Source organism: Tupaia chinensis, unplaced genomic scaffold, assembly GCF_000334495.1.
Source record: "Tupaia chinensis unplaced genomic scaffold, TupChi_1.0 Scaffold145304_1, whole genome shotgun sequence".
NCBI classification, from domain to species: domain Eukaryota; kingdom Metazoa; phylum Chordata; class Mammalia; order Scandentia; family Tupaiidae; genus Tupaia; species Tupaia belangeri.
Genome location: NW_006205165.1, coordinates 107593 through 128868, shown reverse-complemented (window position 1 = coordinate 128868; position 21276 = coordinate 107593). Strand labels below are relative to the sequence as shown.

At 40.1% G+C, this 21276-nt stretch overlaps 1 non-coding gene and 1 pseudogene across 1 annotated transcript; one reads left to right on the top strand and one right to left on the bottom strand.

Annotated features, from left to right (window-relative positions):
• Nucleotides 1–21276, top strand: part of LOC102492017 (uncharacterized) — a 149084-nt pseudogene that overhangs the window by 114458 nt on the left and 13350 nt on the right.
• On the bottom strand, nt 15626–15732 carry LOC114006017 (U6 spliceosomal RNA). The gene has a single exon (XR_003547788.1). It is a non-coding gene; the product is annotated as a U6 spliceosomal RNA (small nuclear RNA).

Here is a 21276-nt window from a genome sequence, read left to right as displayed (position 1 = left end):
TCTATTCCCTGAGTCTTTTCCTCTTCAGAATGGCTGACCAGTTGTCACAGTAGGGTGGAACTTTATGGGTCAAAGACAACAGAAAACAGAGAATCAAAGAAATCCAAGGGCTTAGGGAAGGCCAGATCTACAGGCAGAGAGTAGAGTGAAGTTGCAGGACTGGCTGGCTATTCGGTTGTACCCTTCAAAGTGTGTGGAGAGTCCAGAGGTTTGACCATACAACAAAGCCTTCTTTAACTTTTGGTCATTCTAACCTACAAAACAATAGGTTTCTTAAGGTCATTCTAACCTATGAAACCACCAGACCTGGTGGTTTGAAACTCATACCAAGTGCATATGCGTTTGTCCTCGAGATCCCAGGAGGAGAATGGAGGAGATGGGATTGTGGCATGGCCACCCCCCCGGGGAGTGATTTCTCACTTTCCCTCTCACTGTCTCTGTCTCTCTCTCCCTCTTTCCCCTGTGAGTGCACAGGCCCTAAGGTAAAAACAAAACAAAGTAAAACAAAACAAAAACTTAACCTGCCCAGCACATGAAAAAGTTCTCAACACCACTAGTCATTAGGGAAATACAAATAAAAACCCAAATTAGGTACCTCTTCGAACCCATTAGGGTAGCTATTATCAAAAGCACAGAAAATTGCAAGAACCATTATGTGGCCAGCAAGTGGCATGGTGGTTAAGACGCTGAACACTCCTACATGGCCAACCACAGTTCAACAGTTCGAGTCCTTGATTTGGTGGCTTGCTTTCTCACTTCCTCGTGTGTGTGTGTGTGTGTGTGTGTGTGTGTAGTCAAATTAAAATAAATGAATGACTAAATAAAAAATTAAATATAAATAATTTCTTTAAAAAATCATTATGAATTGTTGAAGGGCATGTGAAATGCAGCCACTGTGGGAAACAGTATGCTAGTTCCTCAAAAAATTAAATAGAGAATTACCATATGATCCAACTATTCTTTTTTAAAAAAGTTTTGTTATAGGGGGCATGTGCTCACCAGAGAAAGAGAGAGGGTGAGAGGGTGAAAAAGAGAGAGAGGGAAAGTGAGAAATCATCTCCCAGAGGAATGGCCATTCTACAATCCCTTCTTCTCTATTCTTCTCTCAGGATTCTGGGCATGCACACACATAAGCCCAATGTTTTTCAGGTCAAAAAGTCTGGGATTTTAATGATGCAGTGGACCATGTGGGATCTGCCTTAACTTGCTGACCCTGATTCAGTGATCAGAGTATATACTCCAAAAATTTGAAAACAGAGACTCAAATGGATATTTGCATATCTGTGTTTGTAGGAACACTATTCAAAATAGCCGAAAGGTAGAAGTTACCTAAATGTCCATATGTCCACTGAAGAATGGATGAACTGATGAAGAAAATGCTATGTGGTGTGTGTGTGCGTGCACATATGCACAAACACACTATTCAGCCCTAAAAGGGAAGGAATTCTGACACGTGCTACAACATGGATGAACTCTGAGGGTATATTCGAAGTGAAATAAGCCAGTCACAAAAAGACAAATACTGTATGATTCCATTTATATGCGGTACCTAGAATAGTCAAAATCATAGAAAAGAAAGTGGAATTGTGGATCATAAGGTGCTGAGGGAATGGAGGAATAAGGACTTACTGATCAGTGGGTATAGATTTTCAGTTTGGGATAATGAAAAAGTTCTGGAGATGGATGGTGGTGACGGTTACACAATGTGAGTGTGCTTAATGCCACTGAACTGTGCACTTAAAATGATTAATTTTATGTATAAATTTACTACCAACACACAAAGACTTACCTGACTAGCACTAAAGGCAAATGAAAGGAAGGGACACAGACTGACCTCAGTCCCCTAAGGCTCACAGCCCTGCCCTCCCCATGACCTAGAAGGATATCTTGGTAAGAGGGGTGTGCCACTCCAGGTGCACACTAGAAAGGAGGCCCAAAGCAAGGAAGAAAGGGAGGGGCCCCTCTGGGTGCTGTACCATCCAGGGGGCAGGCAGTATTACACCAGGTAGAGGGAGGTAAGGAAAGGAGAGGAGGAAAAAGAGAACCGGTGGAGCATGGGAAGAAGAGGGACAGGACTGTTGGGTAATGGGAGACAAGGAGGATATTCTTTGAAAACAAGTACTTGTTCTCCCCAGTAAGAAAAACTCTGGGGCTTTCAGCAGCTCCCCTCAGAGACACAAGCAAACCTGGAGAGGGGAAGCCATCCATCCCGCATAGTTATTGCTGGAGTGACCACTCAAGTGCAGGCTCTGTGCTAAAGGCTAGTGGTGTCAAGAAAGAACCAGAGAACTGGTTCTTTCCGGGAACTCACAGTCATTGAAGGAAACAGTTTAGTACACTAATGACCATAACCCATGGGAGAATGCACTAATGGTCCCAGAATAAGTCAGAGGAAGGAGGAAGAAGAGACAAATGTCTGACTTGGGAGAGGCTGGGAACCTTGTGGAGGAGCTGGCCTTTATGTTGGACATTGAGAGATGGGCAGGACTGGGCTCTGTAGTTTTTGTTTTGTTTGTATGTCTTGAGACATAAGCTCCTCTTTTTTTTTTTTTAATCTGGAATATATTTTATTGCTATTATTTATGCCAAATACGCATAAATGGTTATCTCATTTTAAATTGAATGCTAGAGTAAGTGTAGTGTGCTCAGTATAAATTTCTAGTACTAGGGGTGAGCCCACGCTCAGGGCTTGGGAGCAACTTTGGGACTTTCAGCACACTGTTGCCCACAGTTCAGCAGCCTGGACTTGCCCTGCCCGTCACCTGCTGGGATACTTAAGCTTGATCTGGACAGGCCTTCTTGGATGAGTCTGCCCTCAGGGATTGGGAGCTACGTTGGGACTTTTGGTAAACCAATGCGTGATGTGCAAAGTACGGCACATGACTTGACCCTCTTCACTAAGTTATATCTCCTTAGTTTGCTACCACCTCATCAAGAGCTGAACATTTGGCAGAGGAGTCAAGCACCTGAATTTATCCCTAACTTCTCTGACCTGGGAGACAGCCCTCCAGCAGGAACACACCTGGGAACTAAGGGTGTAATTTCCTCTACCAGTACTACAGAATCTACTCTAATAAATAGAAAAAGTGAATACTGCATAAGATAACTAGAAACCAGAAGAGGTATTGAAAAAAACATGAGAAAACAAGGTGATAACTCTCCCCCTGCCCAGGTGAGCACAGTAGTCCCTCACCAACAGTGGTTAGCACAGAGAAATACACAGAAATGTCAGAAAAAGAATTCCAAATATTCATAGTGACAAAACTCAATGAGATGCAAGAGAAATTAGACAATCAAATTCCAGAAAATGAGAAAATCATTCCAGGAAATGGAAGAGGAATTACACAAAGATAGATACTCTAAAAAAGAATCAAACAAAATTTCTTGAAACAAAGAATATGATACAAGAAATTAAAAGTCTCTTTAGAAAGCATTAACAGAAGCTTGGACTATGCAGAAGAATTTCTGACCTAGAAGATAAAGTCTCCAACATAGACCAAATAAGCAAAAAGAAATAAAAAACAACCAAAAAAAAATGAGGACAACATATGGGAAATTCTAGACACCGTGAAACCTCCAAATATCCATTCCAGAAGGTGAAGAATCTGTTAAAGGCATGGAAAACCTCTTTCATGAAATACTACCTGAAAATTGGGACCAGCAGGTGGCATGGTGGTTAAGAGTGCTGGACTCCCACATGGACAAAGGCAGTTCAATCGGACCATGAGGAAGGAAGAATTTCTGACCTTGAAGACAAAGCCTTCAACATAGACTAAATTACCAAAAAGAATGAAAAAACAGCTAAAGATATTGAGGACAACATACAGGAAATTCTAGACAGCATGAAATGCCTGAATAGCTGCATATGGGTTTTCCAAAAGAAGAGAAATCTACTAAAGGCATGGAAAACCTCTTTCATAAAATACTATCTGAATATTTTCCAAATATAGGCCCAAGAAATAAAAAGGACCCCAAATAGAATCAACACAATAAGATCTTCCCCCTGCACATCATAACAAGATTGGTAAAGTTGAAGACAAAGACAATATTCTAAAAATGGCAAGGGAGAAACGTCAAGTGACTTATAGAGGTTATCCCATTTGGCTAACATCAGACTTCTCAACTGCAGCAATACAGGCAAGAAAAGAATGGGAAGATGTATTCAAAACATTAAAAGAAAAGCAATTTCAAACAAGAATACTATATCCAGCAAGATTATCCTTCAAATGGGAAGAATAAATAAATGTATTCTAGATAAACAAAAACTGAAAGAATTCATCAACAATAGACCAGCTCTACAGGAAGTACTAAGGGGAGTGTTGTATCAGGATAACTAAAAAGAGACAAACAGGAGAACAAAAAAAACAATTGAGAAAATAACTAACAAAATGACAGGGATAAATCCACAAATATCAATAATAATGTAGAATGTTAACGGATTACAATCTCACATTAAAAGACACAGACTCGGGACCAGCAGTTAGCGTAATGGCTATGTCGCTGGACTCCCATGTAGTCGACCGCTTAAACTCACGCCGGGTGCGTGTGCGTGCGTGCCCAAGATCCCGAGAGGAGAATGGAAGAGAAGGGATTGTGGCGTGGCCATCCCCCTGGGGGGTGATTTCTCACTTTCTATCTCTCTCTCTCTCTGTTTTTCTGGCAAGCGCACGTGCCCTTATAGCAAAACAAACAAACAAACAAAAAGACACAGACTGGCTGAATGGATACAAAAACAGAAGCCAACTATATGCTGCTTACAAGAAACACGCCTCACTGATAAAGAAATGCATAGACTGAAAGTGAAGGGCTGGAAATCTATTTCATGCAAATGGAAACCAAAAAAAGGCTGGAGTAGTGATATTGGTATCAGACACAATAGACTTTTAGATGAAAGATGTAAAAAGAGACAAAGAAGGGCATTATATAGTACTAGGAGGACTTGTATAACACTTGTAAATATCTATGCTCCCAACAGTGGACAACTAAATACATCAAAATGAGACTGTTAGATCTCAAGGTAGCAACAGACAACAAAACAATTGTACAGGATCTCAATACCCACTGACTCTGCTGGACAGATCATGTTGACAAAAATTAAACAAAGAGATAGAAGATTTAAATGATACCATACATGAAATGGATTTGACAGACATCTACAGAGTATTTCACCCAACTACCACAAAATACACATTTTTCTCACCCCCACATGCAATATTTTCAAAGATTGACCACATGATAGTACACAAAACAAGCCTTTGCAAATTCAAAGGTATAGAAACTATATTTAGCATCTTTTCCAACCACGATGGAATCAAACTTGAAATCAACTACAGAAATAGCCCTTGAAAACTCACAAACACATGGAAACTAAATAACCTACTCCTGAATGACTTTACAACTACAGAAGAAATTAAGATTGAAATCAAAAGTTTCATAGAAACCAATGACAACGAATAAACAAGTGTTTATTACCTAGGGACACAGCAAAAGCATTCATAAGAGGGAGGTTCATAAGCAATTGGTGCCCACAAATAAAAAAGCAAAACAGTGGCAAATAAACGACCTAACAACACAACTCAGGGAACTGTAAAGACAAAAAAAATTTCCGAGAGAAAAGACATAATAAAAATTTGAGCAGAAATGAATAAAATAGAAAATAAAAGAACTATACAGAAAATAAATGAAACTAAAAGCTGGTTCTTTGAGAAGATAAACAAAATTGATACATCATCAACTAGACTAATCAAGAACAGACATATCAAATCAGGAAGGAAACAGGTGTTATTACAATGGACATAATAGAAATATAAAATATCATCGGAGAATACTATGAACGACTATATGCCAACAAACAAAAAAATCCTAGGTGAGATGGACAAATTTCTGGATATGTATTACTTACCAAGTTATAACCAGGAAGAAACAGAAAAAGCAATGAGATTGAATCAGTAATAAACAGTTTCCCAACAAGTAAGAGTCCAGGCCCTGATGGCTTTACTTCTGAATTCTACAAAACTTTTAAAGAAGAACTAACCCCAATTTTCCTTAAACTATTTCTAAAAACTCAAAAGGAAGAAACCCTCCCAAATCCATTCTATAAAGTCTCCATCATCTTAATTTGAAAACCAGACAAGGAAAAGACAAAAAAAAAAAAAGAAAGAAAACTTGAGGCCCATATCCCTGATGAATATGAATGCAAAAATTTTCTACAAGATACTAGCAAATAGTATTCACCAACATGTGATAAAAATTTTCTACAAGATACTAGCAAATAGTAGCCACCAACATGTTAAAAAGATATACATCAGGATCAAGTAGGCTTTATTCCAGGGATGCAAGAATGGTTCAACATATGCAAAGCAATAAATGTAATACATCGTATTAACAAAAGGAAAGATAAATAACATACAATCTTATCAATTAATGCTGAAAAAGCATTAGATAAAATACAAAATCCCTTCATGATTAAGACTCTAAGCAAAATCGGCATAGAAGGGACATTTTTCAACACAGTAAAAGCCATCTATGACAAACCCACAACTGACATCATACTGAATGGGGAAATGCTTTTCCACTAAAAATTGGAACAAGACAAGGCTGTCCACTTTCTCCATTCCTTTTTAACATGGTACTGGAAGTTTAAGCCAATGCAATTAAATGAGAGAGTCAAATAAAAGGCATTAAAATTGGAAAAGAAGAAGTGAAGTTATCTCTATTTGCAGATAATATGATGCTATACATAGAAAATCCAAAAGAATCCACAAAAACAAACAAACAAACCAACCTCCTGGAAGTGTTAAATGAATATAGTAAAGTAACAGGATACAAAATCAGCATACAAAAATCTATAGCATTTTTATACACCAACAATGGACAAACTGAGACAGAATTGAAGACAGAAGTTCCATTTGCAATAGTCACAAAACCAATAAGATATCTAGGAATGAACCTTACCAAAGATGTCAAAGATCTCTACAAGGAAAACTATGAAACACTAGAAAAAGAAATTAGCAACAATACAAAAAAATGGGAAAACATCCCATGTTCCTGGTTTGGAGAAATGAATACAATCAAGATGTCAATCTTACCTAAATTAATCTACAAATCTAATGCAACCTCTGTTCTTCACAGAAATAGAAGCAATTTGTCTGGAAGCATAAAAGGCCCCATATTGCTAAAGCAATTCTGTACAAAGGGAATAAAGTAGGAGGCATCTCACGTCCTGACCTCAAAACATATTATAAAACTATGATAATTAAAACAGCATGGTATTGGCAAAGAAAACAGACAAGTAGACCAATGGAACACAATTGAAAACCCCCAAACGAATTCCAACACATACAGCCAACTGATCCTTGACAAAGGGCACAAGAAAATCCAGTGAGAAAAAGAAAATCTCTTCAGCAAATGGTGCTGCGAGAACTAAATATCTACCTGTAGAAGAAGAAAATGGATCCTTATCTCTCACCACTAACAAAAATCAACTCAAAATAGATTGAGGAGGGCCGGCAGGTGACATGGTGGTAAAAGTACTGGATTCCTACATGGCTGACCACAGTTTGAGTCCCAGACCTGGCAGCTTGCTTTCTCGCTTTCCCTTTCTCTTTCTCTCTGGTCAAATTTTTAAAAATAATGACGACAACTAAATTTAAATGAATAAATAAATAATTCTTTAAAACTTGATTGAGTATCTAAACATAAAAGCTCAAACTATAAAAATGCTTCTAGAAAACACAGGAAAAACTTTTGGAGACCTTGGAGTAGGCAAAGACTTCTTAAAGAAGACCTCCAAAGCACAGGTGATAGTCCCAAGAATAGACAAATGGAACTATATTAGGCTGAGAAGCTGCTGCACAGCAAAAGAAACAATATGTAGAGTAAGAAGACAACCCTCAGAGTGGGAGAACATATTTGCAAACTATACCTCAGACAAGGGACTGATAACCAGAATATATAGCGAATTCAAGTAGCTTACGCATAAAAAAAATCAATCCATTTTAAAGATGGGAAAATGAACTCAGCAGACAACTCTCAAAGGAAGATATACGAGCGTCTCAAAAGCATATGAAAATGTGCTCAATATCCCTTATCATAAGGAAAATGCAAATCAAAATCACAGTAAGATAACACTTAACCCCAGTCAGAATGGTTAAAATTAAATAAATAAATAATGATAATTGCTGGCAAGGCTGTGGTGAAAAGGGAACTCTCTTACACTGTTGGTGGGAATGTAAATCAGTACAACCACTATAGAGAATGATATGGAGATTTCTCAGAAATCTACAAATAGAAATACAATACGACCCAGTAGTTCCACTCTTAGGTATTTACTCAAAGGATAGAAAAACCCTCTGTCTGAAAAATACTTGCACATCCATGCTTACTGCAGCATTATTTACAATTGCTAGGACATGGAATCAACCCAAATGTCCAAAAATAGACGATTAGATTGAAAAAATGTGGCATATGTACTCTATGGCATATGTACTCTATGAGATCCTGACATCTGATACAAAGTGAATGAATATGCAGGACTTAATGCTAAGTGAAGTAAGCCAGACTATGAAAGACAGACTTTGTATGTCCCCACTAAATATATGCTGATTGTCTGCACTAAATAACAGAACCTGAAAGTTTGAAAGGTATAGAATCAGGGAGGGCAAGGGCAGATACTAGAGAAAGTAAGGATAGGGGTAATATGGAGGTGGATAATAGAGAGAGGGAGGGAAACGGGAAAAATAGTACGTTTAATTGACCCCCCCACCAAAAAAAAGAAAAGCTATTTGCTGACGATAATGTATATAGTAATGTCTTTATCTTGATTGACATGCATGGTATTCATGCTGGAAAAAGCAATATTGTACACTTTAAAGATAAATGTGATTAAATGTAAAATAAAATTAAAAATAAAAAAGGACAACCTTTTCAAAAAAAATGGTGCTAGTACAACTGATCATCTGTTTGCAAAAAGCAAAAACAAACAAAATCACAGCACAAATACCCTGACAAAAATTAACAAAAATCTATCACAGACTGAAATGTAAAACAAAAAACTATGACAATTCTAGAAAAATACATAGGAGAAAATTAAAAAAAAAATTCTAGTGCCTAAGGACCACATGGTGGTGCACTGGTAAAATGCAGTGCTCAGGGCTGGCAGGTGGCATGGTGGTTAAGGGCGCTGAACGCCCACATGGCCGACTGAGGTTCGAGTCCTGGACCTGATGGCTTTCTCTCTCTCTCTCTCCCTCTTTGATCAAATTAGAATGAATAAATACATACATAAATAAATAAATTGTAAAAAAACAATGCAAAGCTCTACAAGGCTGACCCACATGGGAAAGTTCTGGATTCATGTCTGGAGACCATCCTGAGCATGCATGTGCCCATGATCCAGGGTTGACTGAGGCTAAGGGTAAATGGCAGCATTGAGATCCTGTTGAAGGTGCTTGCTCTCTCTGCCTCTCTTTCTTGCTCATAGAAGAAATAAATATGCTTCTAAAATATTCTAATACATAGTGTAAAACAAAAAAAGATAGTCAAAACAAAATGTCAGAAATGATTTTTGCAGATCAACATAAAACAGGATAAAATAGGAACAAATTCTTTACCAATGCCATGAAAACGCTACATCCTGGCTAGACTACATCTGTATCTAATTGGTAGTACACATATATTCTAATGTGATGTTTCTATATCCTCACTTTTTTTTCCATTTGCCAGAGGGCATGCACACTCACTGGAGAGAGACAGAGAGAAGAGAGAAAGTGAGAAAGCACCTCCCCATGGGGTGTGTGGCAACCCCGTCTCCATTTCTCCCTCCTTTCAGGATTTTGCACAAGCATGCACATGCACCTACATGTATTTTCAAGCCTGATCCTTGACAAAGGGCACAAGAAAATCCAGTGAGAAAAAGAAAATCTCTTCAGCAAATGGTGCTGCGAGAACTAAATATCTACCTGTAGAAGAAGAAAATGGATCCTTATCTCTCACCACTAACAAAAATCAACTCAAAATAGATTGAGGAGGGCCGGCAGGTGACATGGTGGTAAAAGTACTGGATTCCTACATGGCTGACCACAGTTTGAGTCCCAGACCTGGCAGCTTGCTTTCTCGCTTTCCCTTTCTCTTTCTCTCTGGTCAAATTTTTAAAAATAATGACGACAACTAGAATTAAATGAATAAATAAATAATTCTTTAAAACTTGATTGAGTATCTAAACATAAAAGCTCAAACTATAAAAATGCTTCTAGAAAACACAGGAAAAACTTTTGGAGACCTTGGAGTAGGCAAAGACTTCTTAAAGAAGACCTCCAAAGCACAGGTGATAGTCCCAAGAATAGACAAATGGAACTATATTAGGCTGAGAAGCTGCTGCACAGCAAAAGAAACAATATGTAGAGTAAGAAGACAACCCTCAGAGTGGGAGAACATATTTGCAAACTATACCTCAGACAAGGGACTGATAACCAGAATATATAGCGAATTCAAGTAGCTTACGCATAAAAAAAATCAATCCATTTTAAAGATGGGAAAATGAACTCAGCAGACAACTCTCAAAGGAAGATATACGAGCGTCTCAAAAGCATATGAAAATGTGCTCAATATCCCTTATCATAAGGAAAATGCAAATCAAAATCACAGTAAGATAACACTTAACCCCAGTCAGAATGGTTAAAATTAAATAAATAAATAATGATAATTGCTGGCAAGGCTGTGGTGAAAAGGGAACTCTCTTACACTGTTGGTGGGAATGTAAATCAGTACAACCACTATAGAGAATGATATGGAGATTTCTCAGAAATCTACAAATAGAAATACAATACGACCCAGTAGTTCCACTCTTAGGTATTTACTCAAAGGATAGAAAAACCCTCTGTCTGAAAAATACTTGCACATCCATGCTTACTGCAGCATTATTTACAATTGCTAGGACATGGAATCAACCCAAATGTCCAAAAATAGACGATTAGATTGAAAAAATGTGGCATATGTACTCTATGGCATATGTACTCTATGAGATCCTGACATCTGATACAAAGTGAATGAATATGCAGGACTTAATGCTAAGTGAAGTAAGCCAGACTATGAAAGACAGACTTTGTATGTCCCCACTAAATATATGCTGATTGTCTGCACTAAATAACAGAACCTGAAAGTTTGAAAGGTATAGAATCAGGGAGGGCAAGGGTAGATACTAGAGAAAGTAAGGATAGGGGTAATATGGAGGTGGATAATAGAGAGAGGGAGGGAAACGGGAAAAATAGTACGTTTAATTGACCCCCCCACCAAAAAAAAGAAAAGCTATTTGCTGACGATAATGTATATAGTAATGTCTTTATCTTGATTGACATGCATGGTATTCATGCTGGAAAAAGCAATATTGTACACTTTAAAGATAAATGTGATTAAATGTAAAATAAAATTAAAAATAAAAAAGGACAACCTTTTCAAAAAAAATGGTGCTAGTACAACTGATCATCTGTTTGCAAAAAGCAAAAACAAACAAAATCACAGACCAAATACCCTGACAAAAATTAACAAAAATCTATCACAGACTGAAATGTAAAACAAAAAACTATGACAATTCTAGAAAAATACATAGGAGAAAATTAAAAAAAAAATTCTAGTGCCTAAGGACCACATGGTGGTGCACTGGTAAAATGCAGTGCTCAGGGCTGGCAGGTGGCATGGTGGTTAAGGGCGCTGAACGCCCACATGGCCGACTGAGGTTCGAGTCCTGGACCTGATGGCTTTCTCTCTCTCTCTCTCCCTCTTTGATCAAATTAGAATGAATAAATACATACATAAATAAATAAATTGTAAAAAAACAATGCAAAGCTCTACAAGGCTGACCCACATGGGAAAGTTCTGGATTCATGTCTGGAGACCATCCTGAGCATGCATGTGCCCATGATCCAGGGTTGACTGAGGCTAAGGGTAAATGGCAGCATTGAGATCCTGTTGAAGGTGCTTGCTCTCTCTGCCTCTCTTTCTTGCTCATAGAAGAAATAAATATGCTTCTAAAATATTCTAATACATAGTGTAAAACAAAAAAAGATAGTCAAAACAAAATGTCAGAAATGATTTTTGCAGATCAACATAAAACAGGATAAAATAGGAACAAATTCTTTACAAATGCCATGAAAACTCTACATCCTGGCTAGACTACATCTGTATCTAATTGGTAGTACACATATATTCTAATGTGATGTTTCTATATCCTCACTTTTTTTTCCATTTGCCAGAGGGCATGCACACTCACTGGAGAGAGACAGAGAGAAGAGAGAAAGTGAGAAAGCACCTCCCCATGGGGTGTGTGGCAACCCCGTCTCCATTTCTCCCTCCTTTCAGGATTTTGCACAAGCATGCACATGCACCTACATGTATTTTCAAGCCTCTGGGTCTGTGACTCTAACCTCACAGTTGGCCATATGAGATCCAGCCACCTTAGCCATCAGGCCATGAGCTGGCCCTCCTCACTTCTTATGGTACATGGCATATTGGTCCTAAACCTTCATCTTTATCCTTCCCTGTATACATACTTTCTGTATATAGCTGTGTTCCCTTGTATGAATGAAGCCTCTTTTTTTACACTCATAATTTACAATAACCCAGATTAATTTTCCTCAACCTATTTTTTATAGCAGAGCTTTATGTCTAAACTGTTATTGAGAACTGATTAGTTTGCCTAGCCTGTTAGTGCAAGCAAAGCTTGTACATATGACCACAGAGATAGCAATTAATAAATCCAATATTGATCATGCAAATATATTTAGATACATAAAGTTGGAAATTGTCCAGCAGATGCCAAATATACAAATGTAAACATTCTATCCACTATCTACATATAGTTTTTCTTTTCTTTTTTTTTTTTTGGAGAGGTTTTCGCTATAGGGCGCATGTGCTCGCCAGACAGACAGAGAGAGACATAGAGACAGAAAGCGAGAAATCACCCCCCAGGGGGGATGGTCACGCCACAATCCCTTCTCCTCCATTCTCCTCTCGGGATCTTGGGCACGCACGCACACGCACCCGGCGTGGGTTTTAAGCCACCGGGTCCAGGACGTGAACTGCGGTCGACTACATGGGAGTCCAGCGACATAGCCATTACGCTAACTGCTGGTTCCCTACATATAGTTTTTCAACATGATGCCAGGTGCAAAGGTATTTGGAAGTGTATGTTTGGGCCCAAATATGCGGAACTGGAATGCTGAGCATTACAACAGCTTAATTGCTGAAGTCTTTGAATGTCAAATCCAGGAGTTTGGACTTCACTTCAATATTTCTGTCAAAATGAGCATTAACCCTTTTCTCCACCCCAGCTACATGCTGCTACTCAGTGTCAAGATGTACCAAAAATCAGAAGGGTGTAGTTAACTACCATTCCCAAAAATGACTTGTTAGCTCAGTATAGGAATGACAAACGGAGCTGTCCAAATCTGGCCACAGGGCTTGGGAGAGTTTATAAGCCATAAGAAAGACCCACTGTGTCATAAGTGGTAGCAGAACCCAGGCACTGATGATACCCCAGGCCCTTGGGAAGCCTATAAGGCATGTGCCACTTCCGGGCACATACAGTGGCAGGAATCTCTGAGGGCATTAGGGCATAAGGGCTTCTCCCTGTAGCAGCCACAGCACCCTGCTGCTGACTCAAACTCCAGCTGGGGTAAAAAGTCCAGGTCTCCTATTATTAACCATTCCCCCAGTCCGGCACCCTCAGGCTCACTCTTCTGCTTTTTTTTTTCCAGTCCCATAGCACCAGCAGGCAAAATACCATGGCAACCTGCCCTAAACAGGGAATGAGGAATGCCTGCAAATAATTGTTGGCCAAGCTTGGGTCATCAGGCTAGGCACTGAGACAGCAACTGCAGCGCCTTAGTCTTGCCTTCTGCCCCTATCCCCGTGGGCTCTCTCTTCCGGAAGGTATCCTTTGCCTCTTACCTAAGCCAGATGGGCAGCTGGCAGGCACTTGGCATGTGCCCCTGGCTTGACAAACTTGTGGCTGTACCCACTGGCCAAAAGATTCCAGGTGGAAAAAATACTCTGATGGATGGAACAGAGGTCTGGAGACATCTGAGAAATGGATAATCCAGACCCACCACTTAGAATGCAAAAGCGCATGTTCAGGTAGTTGCACTTTCTGCCCCTGAGGACTGGTCTGACCCTCCTGGCAGCCTGGGGGTTTCTGATATTGCCTGCAGGCAGTGCTGTGGTCTGGAGAGGCTAGAGATCACAAAGAAGGACCCTACTTCACTGCCAGGCTGGCCATGTGGCATCCTGGAGAAAGGAACCAGTTTCACCTCCACCTCCTCTGACTTTCTGTGTGTGGCTTGGTACAGGGAAGGAGGGAGTATTTTGAGTTTCTGACGAGCCTGTGTGTTTGGGCTCTTGGCTTGTTGCATTCCCCACACAGTGGGTTGAGTGATTCTTGCTTTAATGATGCTGCCAGGACAGAAGCAGCTGCCTGGGAAGTAGAGGAAGTGGAACATAGACAAAGTTAGTAGGGATTTGGGGTGGAGCGTGGCAAAAAAAAAAAAAAAAAAAAAAAAAAGCCCAGGCAGACTGCAAGGAGCAGTACCCTTTGGGTTGGAGTGGGGGAGCTCCGTTACTGTCTAGTGCAAGTGTCTGGAGTTTTTCATTCCTATCTGTGAGCCAGACAGGGTTTGGGGCAAAGCAACTCACTCCCCACCCCAACACTCCATAGCTGCCATCTGTGGCCACAGTGCTGGGTGGTGCCCATGCATTCCTGGGTTGTGTTTTCCCCACCCTTTGTTGCCTAACTCTTCCCAGACCTCCTCTCCTCCAGAAAGCCCATTCAAAGTCCTTCTTAGCCATGCTGGCCCAGGTCCCTCTCTCTCAGCACTCTGGACTACCTCTGATGCTGGAGCCTCTGACATAGCAATGCCAACATTTTATTTGATCAAGCAAGGGTAATTTTTTTTTTAAATGCCATTTACTAAAATCAAGATGTCATGAATAAAAGGACTTTTGTTTGTTTGTTTGCTTTTAGGTTTTTGTCACACGGTATGTGTGTTCACCAGAGAGTAAGACAGAGAGAGACAGAGAGAGGGAAAGTGAGAACTCACTCCCCAGGGGGGATGGCCACACTGCAATCCCTTCTCCTCCGTTCTTCTCTCAGGATTTTGGATATACACGCATGCCCAGAGTGATTTTCTTTTTTAAAAAGAGTTATTTTATTTTACTTGATATTATTATTTTTTATTTAACCAGAGAGAGAGAAAAAGGGAAAGTGAAAGCAAGCCACTAGGTCCAGGACTTGAAATATGGTCAGCCATGTGTAGTCCAGTGCCTTAACCACCATGATACCTGTTGGTCCCTAAAAGGAATTTTTTTTTTAATTTAAAGAGATTTTTTGTTATAGGGTGCTTGTGTTCGCCAGAGAGAAAGCCAGACAGACAGAAAGAGACATAGAGACAGAGAGTGACAGAAAGTGAGAATCACCCCCCCCCCGGGAGGATGGCCATGCCACAATCCATTCTCCTCTCAAGATCTTGGGCTTGCATGCACATGTGACTGGCATGAGTTTTAAGCTGTTGGATCCAGGACTCAAACTGTGGTCGACTATGTGGAAGTTCAGCGACAACCATTATGCCATCTGCTGAAAAATATGGAGTGCTTCATAAGTTTGCGTGTCATCCTTGCACAGGGGCCATGCTAATCTTCTCTGTAGTGTTCCAATTTTAGTGTATGTGCTGCCAAAACGAGTACAACATTTTTTTTTTTTGTAGGGCACATGCACTCACTAAAGAGACACAGAGAGAGAGAAAGTGAGAAATCACCTCCAGGGAGGATGGCCATGCTGCAATTCCTTCTCTGGTCTCCTCTCCGGATTTGGGGCACATATTCACATGTGCATGGCATGATTTCCAGAGCACCAGGTCTGGAACTTGAACCACAGGTTGACCATCTGTGAGTCTAGCATCATAGTCACTACACCACCTGCTAGCTCTCCTAAAAAGATATTTTCACACAAAAATATTGGAATGACAGTTTTAGAATTTTATAAATTGGTCACCCTAAAAAGCTGGATACATTGGCATGGACCTGTAGCCACGCAGTGTGGAAGGCTGAAGCAAGAGGATCAAGACACAGTAAGATGTCTTTTTTTTTTTTTTTTTAAGCTATACACGGTGCCAGAAGATGGCGTAGCAGTTACAGCACTGAACTCTCATATGGTCGACAGTGGTTCGAGTCCCAGACTCCATGGCTTGAAACTCATGCAGGGTGTTGTGTGTGTGTGTGCATGGCCAGGATCCCAGAATGAAAGAGAAGGGATTGCAGCATGGCCATCCCTCATGGAGGGTGATTCTTCACTTGCCCTCTCATTGTCTCTTTCTCTCTCTCTCTCTCTGGCAAGTGCACACACAGAGGCACCTGAGACAAAAACCTCTAAAAAAAGAAAAAAGCCATACATGCAAACTGGACAAATTTGGCTTTACAAAAATCTACATCATCATTTTTCTCTTTTTTTAACTCAGAAAAATGAATGAAAACTTTGTGAAGGATGAGCACCAATTTGCACTTGGAAACTACAAATCTAGACAACCAACCACTGGACAACTAAAAATCTGGCTTGGAGTTCATGCAATGCAGCTCCCTTCCCCACTAATTCGGTCAGCACTTTGGATTTACCTGGACATGCTCATGACCTCCTGGGATATAGATGTCATCATTATTTTCAATTTACACATGAAAAAACTGAAGCTCAAAAAAAAGAAAAGATAAAATATTGGATCGTCAGAAAGGTCATGACATATTTTTCTATGTTTTTCTATACAAAAATGCATCATGGCTTTTCTTTCTTTCTTTTTTTTTTTTTGGAGAGGTTTTTGCTATAGGGTGCATGTGCTCGCCAGAAAGACAGAGATATAGAAAGCGAGAAATCACCCCCAGGGCGATGGCCACGCCACAATCCCTTCTCCTCCATTCTCCTCTCGGGATCTTGGGCATGCACGCACATGTGCCCGGTGTGCGTTTAAGCCGAAGGGTCCAGGACTCGAACTGCAGTCGACTACATGGGAGTCCAGCAACATAGCCATTACACTAACTGCTGGTCCCCATCATGGCTTTTCTGACAACCAAATAGTTCTCCCACAGCCACACAGGCAGTGACACGCCCAAATCCTGGGCTTATTTGCCTAAGCTATGCTGCCTCAATGCAATGGTGTCAGCAACTCAATTCAGTGCGTGTTTCTTGAACACAGAGCCTGTGTTTTAGCAAACACAAAGTCAAAGACTTTGTATTTCAAAGCCTCACAGAGCTCACAGGGAAACAGGGACACTATGGACAACTTCAACATCACCACCTCAAAAAGTGGTTGTGACAATTAGTGACACAATTTAGGAAGGTTGGTTACATGAGGCCAGGTACCCAGCATAGCCATCCCCCCTAGGGGGTGATTCTTCACTTTTTCTTTCACTGTCTCTGTATCTATCTCTCTGGCAAGTGCACACAACCTAAGGCAAAAACCTCTCCAGGCACTCAATACATATTAGTTTCCCAACTTCTTTTCCTTCTTCAAATCATCAGGGAGTGATCTGGAAAACAGCCCTGCTGCCAACAAGCATCCATGCCTCCCAGCCTCAGCACAGTCTGTTTATAGCACATGAAAACTGTAAAGATATTGGATGATGAAATGGAGATTTTAATGTCTCTGTATTGACCAATATGCATGGTATTCCTTCTGGAAAAAGAAATATAATACACTGTAATGTTATATGTGATTCAATGTAAAATAAACAAGATTATGATGTTAATAAATAATTTTTTTAAAAAAACTATAGCAGTCTTCTTGAACTGTGTCCCTGAACATTTAATGCAGTTCAACCTAGTCCTTTCAGTAAGTTTTCGGGAGCTAAGGGTTAAGTGTATCTGTGGGTGGGACAAGATTAGGAAGAGAACCTCATAACCCAAGAAAGTTTCTCCAAAGAGCCAAGAGTCAGGGATCAGGAGGTAGGACAGTGGCGCAGCAGCAATACAATGCTTTCCGAGGTTGACCCAGGTTTGGGTCTGGAGACCTCTCTGAATGTGCCAGGTGTGTGAGTGACCAAGGGCTGGCTGAAGCTGGAGTTGGATTGTGGTATGCAGACCCTACTGAGATGTTTGTCTCTTCTTTTTCTCTGCCTCACTCATGGAAATAAACAAACAAACAAACTAAAAAAGTGGCTTCTTTTTTTTTTTTTTTTAATGTCAGGATCAGCTTGAGTGAGAAGAAGGAGAGACATGATGGGCTGGCAAGGGGCAGGGATTCTTCATGCTCCCAGTATGTGAAAAGGCTGAGCATGAGGCAGAGAAGGCAGAGAAAAGGGCCATTGTTCAATTTTGCCAGAATGGAAATGAGGGCAGGAGCAGGAGCTATAGACATGAGATGTGAGTTGGGCTGCCCAGGTAGAGGGGCTAAGGCTGAGGATGGAAGTTTGCTAAGTCCTTGAGACTCCAGAGAACCTTCCTGTGGAAACTAGCTACCATGTGGGACAATCCTTGGCAACTTCTCCACTGACATGGCAGATAGAAAAGAAAGACCACCGATGAGCCAAGCCTTGTGCTGAGCCCTTTATCATATGCATAATCACCATAGATTCTTATAGCCCTGGCAGCAGAAGGTAGTATTGGCCTCATTTTACAGATGAAGAAATTGAGGTTTAGAGAGACCAAAAAACTTCCTAAGGTCATATGGCTAGCAAATGGCAGAATGGGAATAAATTCTCTGAAATCCACACTCTTCTATTATACGTAAGCTCTCTGCTTCAATTGGATTATTTTACTTACTTGGTTATCCAGTTAAAACAAAGCTGCAAGAAATTTTTGGAAAAAACTCGAGAAACAGATAAGTTGGAAAGACTATTTAAAATTTATTTTCTTTATTTATGATAAAGTGTGTGTGCATGCAAGAGAAAGAGAGAGAAGCATCTTCCACATGGTCTGGTTCCACTGTGATCCCCTTCTTACTGCCCTTCATTCATTTGGATCCTGGACACGTGTGTGAATACCTGGCACATTTTAGGTTGATTGGGCCACAGATTTGGCTTTTCTTGAGCAGAGCATTTCCACTGTGTCACAGAGCCAGTCCAGAAAGACCATACGGGTAGTCCAGATGTAAGATGATATGGGCTGCAATCAAGGCAGTGACAACAGAATTGGAAAGGAATCTATTCCATGAAATCTTAAAAGAAAATTTCCCAAGTCTAGAGAGGCACTCAAACATCCAGACCCAAGAAATACAAAGGACTCCAAATAGAATCAACCCAAGAAGATCTTCCCTAAGGCACATCTTAGCCAGACTGGCAAAGACCACAGATAAAAATAAGATACTAAAACTGGCAAGAGAGAAACGACAAGTGACTTACAAAGGTCACCCCATCAGGCTAACACCGGACTTCTCAACAGAAACAATGCAAGCAAGAAAAGAATGGGAAGATGTATTGAAAGTGTTAAGAGAGAAATCATTTTAATCAAGATTATGATATCCTGCAAGATTATCCTTCGTATGGGAAAAAAAAATATTAAAATCTTCTTAGACAAACAAAACCTGAAAGAATTTGCCAACACTAGGCCAGCTCTTCAAGAAACTCTGAAGAAAGTACTGTTCCAGGAAAACTAAAGAAGTAACATCCAGAAACAAAGAAATAAAAGGCAACTAAGACAATAGGCAACTTAAACGTCGAGACAGGTCCAGTAACATCGATAATAACAATGAATGCTAATGGATTAAATTCTCCAATCAAGAGACAGAGGCTGGCTGAATGGATTAAAAAACAGAAACCCTCTATCTGTTGCCTACAAGAAACCCACTTCATGGATAAAGACATACATAGACTGAAAGTGAAGGGTTGGATTTTGGTTTCCATTTGCATGGAAACCAAAAAAGAGCTGGAGTCGCAATACTAAGTTTTGACAAAATAGGCTTTAAAACAAAAACTGTTAGAAGAGACAAAGTAGGGCACTATATTGTAGTAAAAGGGTTGATCGATTAAGAAGATATAACACTTATTAATATCTATGTACCTGGGACCAGCAGTTAGCATAATGGCTATGTCGCTGGACTCCCACATGGTCGACCGTGGTTCGAGTCCCAGATCTGCTGGCTTTAGCTCACGCCGGGCGCGTGTGCGTGCGTGCCGAAGATCCCGAGAGGAGAACGGAGGAGAAGGGATTGTGGCATGGCCATCCTCCTTTGGGAGTGATTTCTCGCTTTCTGTCTCTGTCTCTCTCTGTCTGGCTGGCGAGCACATGCACCCTATAGCATAAACCTCTCCCCCCCAAAAAAAAAAATCTATGCACCTAACACAGGAGCACCCAAATATGTGAAGGAAAGACTGTTAGATCTAAAAGGGGAGATAGATTGCAACACACTAATTGTTAGAGACCTCAACACTGCACTATCACCTCTGGACAGATCATCTAGACAAAAAATAGGTACGGAGATAAAGGATCTAAATGATACCATAAATCCAATGGACTTAACAGACATCTATAGATACACTTTTTTCTCACCTCGACATGGAAACTTCTCGAAGATTGAACACATCATAGGGCACAAAGCAAGCCTCTACAGATTCAAAGGCATAGAAACCATATTCAGCATCTTCTCTGATCATGATGGAATTAAACTTGAGTTTAATTTCAAGAGAAATCCTCAAAAATACTCAAATACATGGAAACTAAAAAACCTACTCCTGAATGACTCCACAACTACTGAAGAAATAAAAGACTGAAATCAAAACATTCATGGAGGCCAATGACAACAAGGACACCAGTTTCCACAATCGTTGGGACACTGCTAAAGCAGTCATAAGAGGGAAGTTCATAGCAATTAGTGCACATAAGAGAAAGATGGAAAAAAGGTAAATGGATCACCTAACAGCATGCCTCAGAGAATTGGAAAAGCAACAGCAAAAAAATCCAAAAAACTCCAGGAGAAAGGAAATAATAAAGATCCGAGCAGAAATAAATGAAATAGAAAATAAGCAAACTATACAGAAAATAAATGAAAGTAAAAGCTGGTTCTTTGAAAAGATAAACAAAATTAATACACCACGAGTGAGACTTATTAAGAAGAAGAGACAAAGGAAACATGTGAATCAGATCTGCAATGTAGATGTAACAACATAGTAGAAATACAAAACATTATTAGAGAATACTATGAACATCTGTATGCCAAGAAACAAGACAATCTGGATGAGATGGACAAATTCCTGGACACATATAATCTACCAAGATTGAGCCAGGAGGATATAGAAAGTCTGAATAGG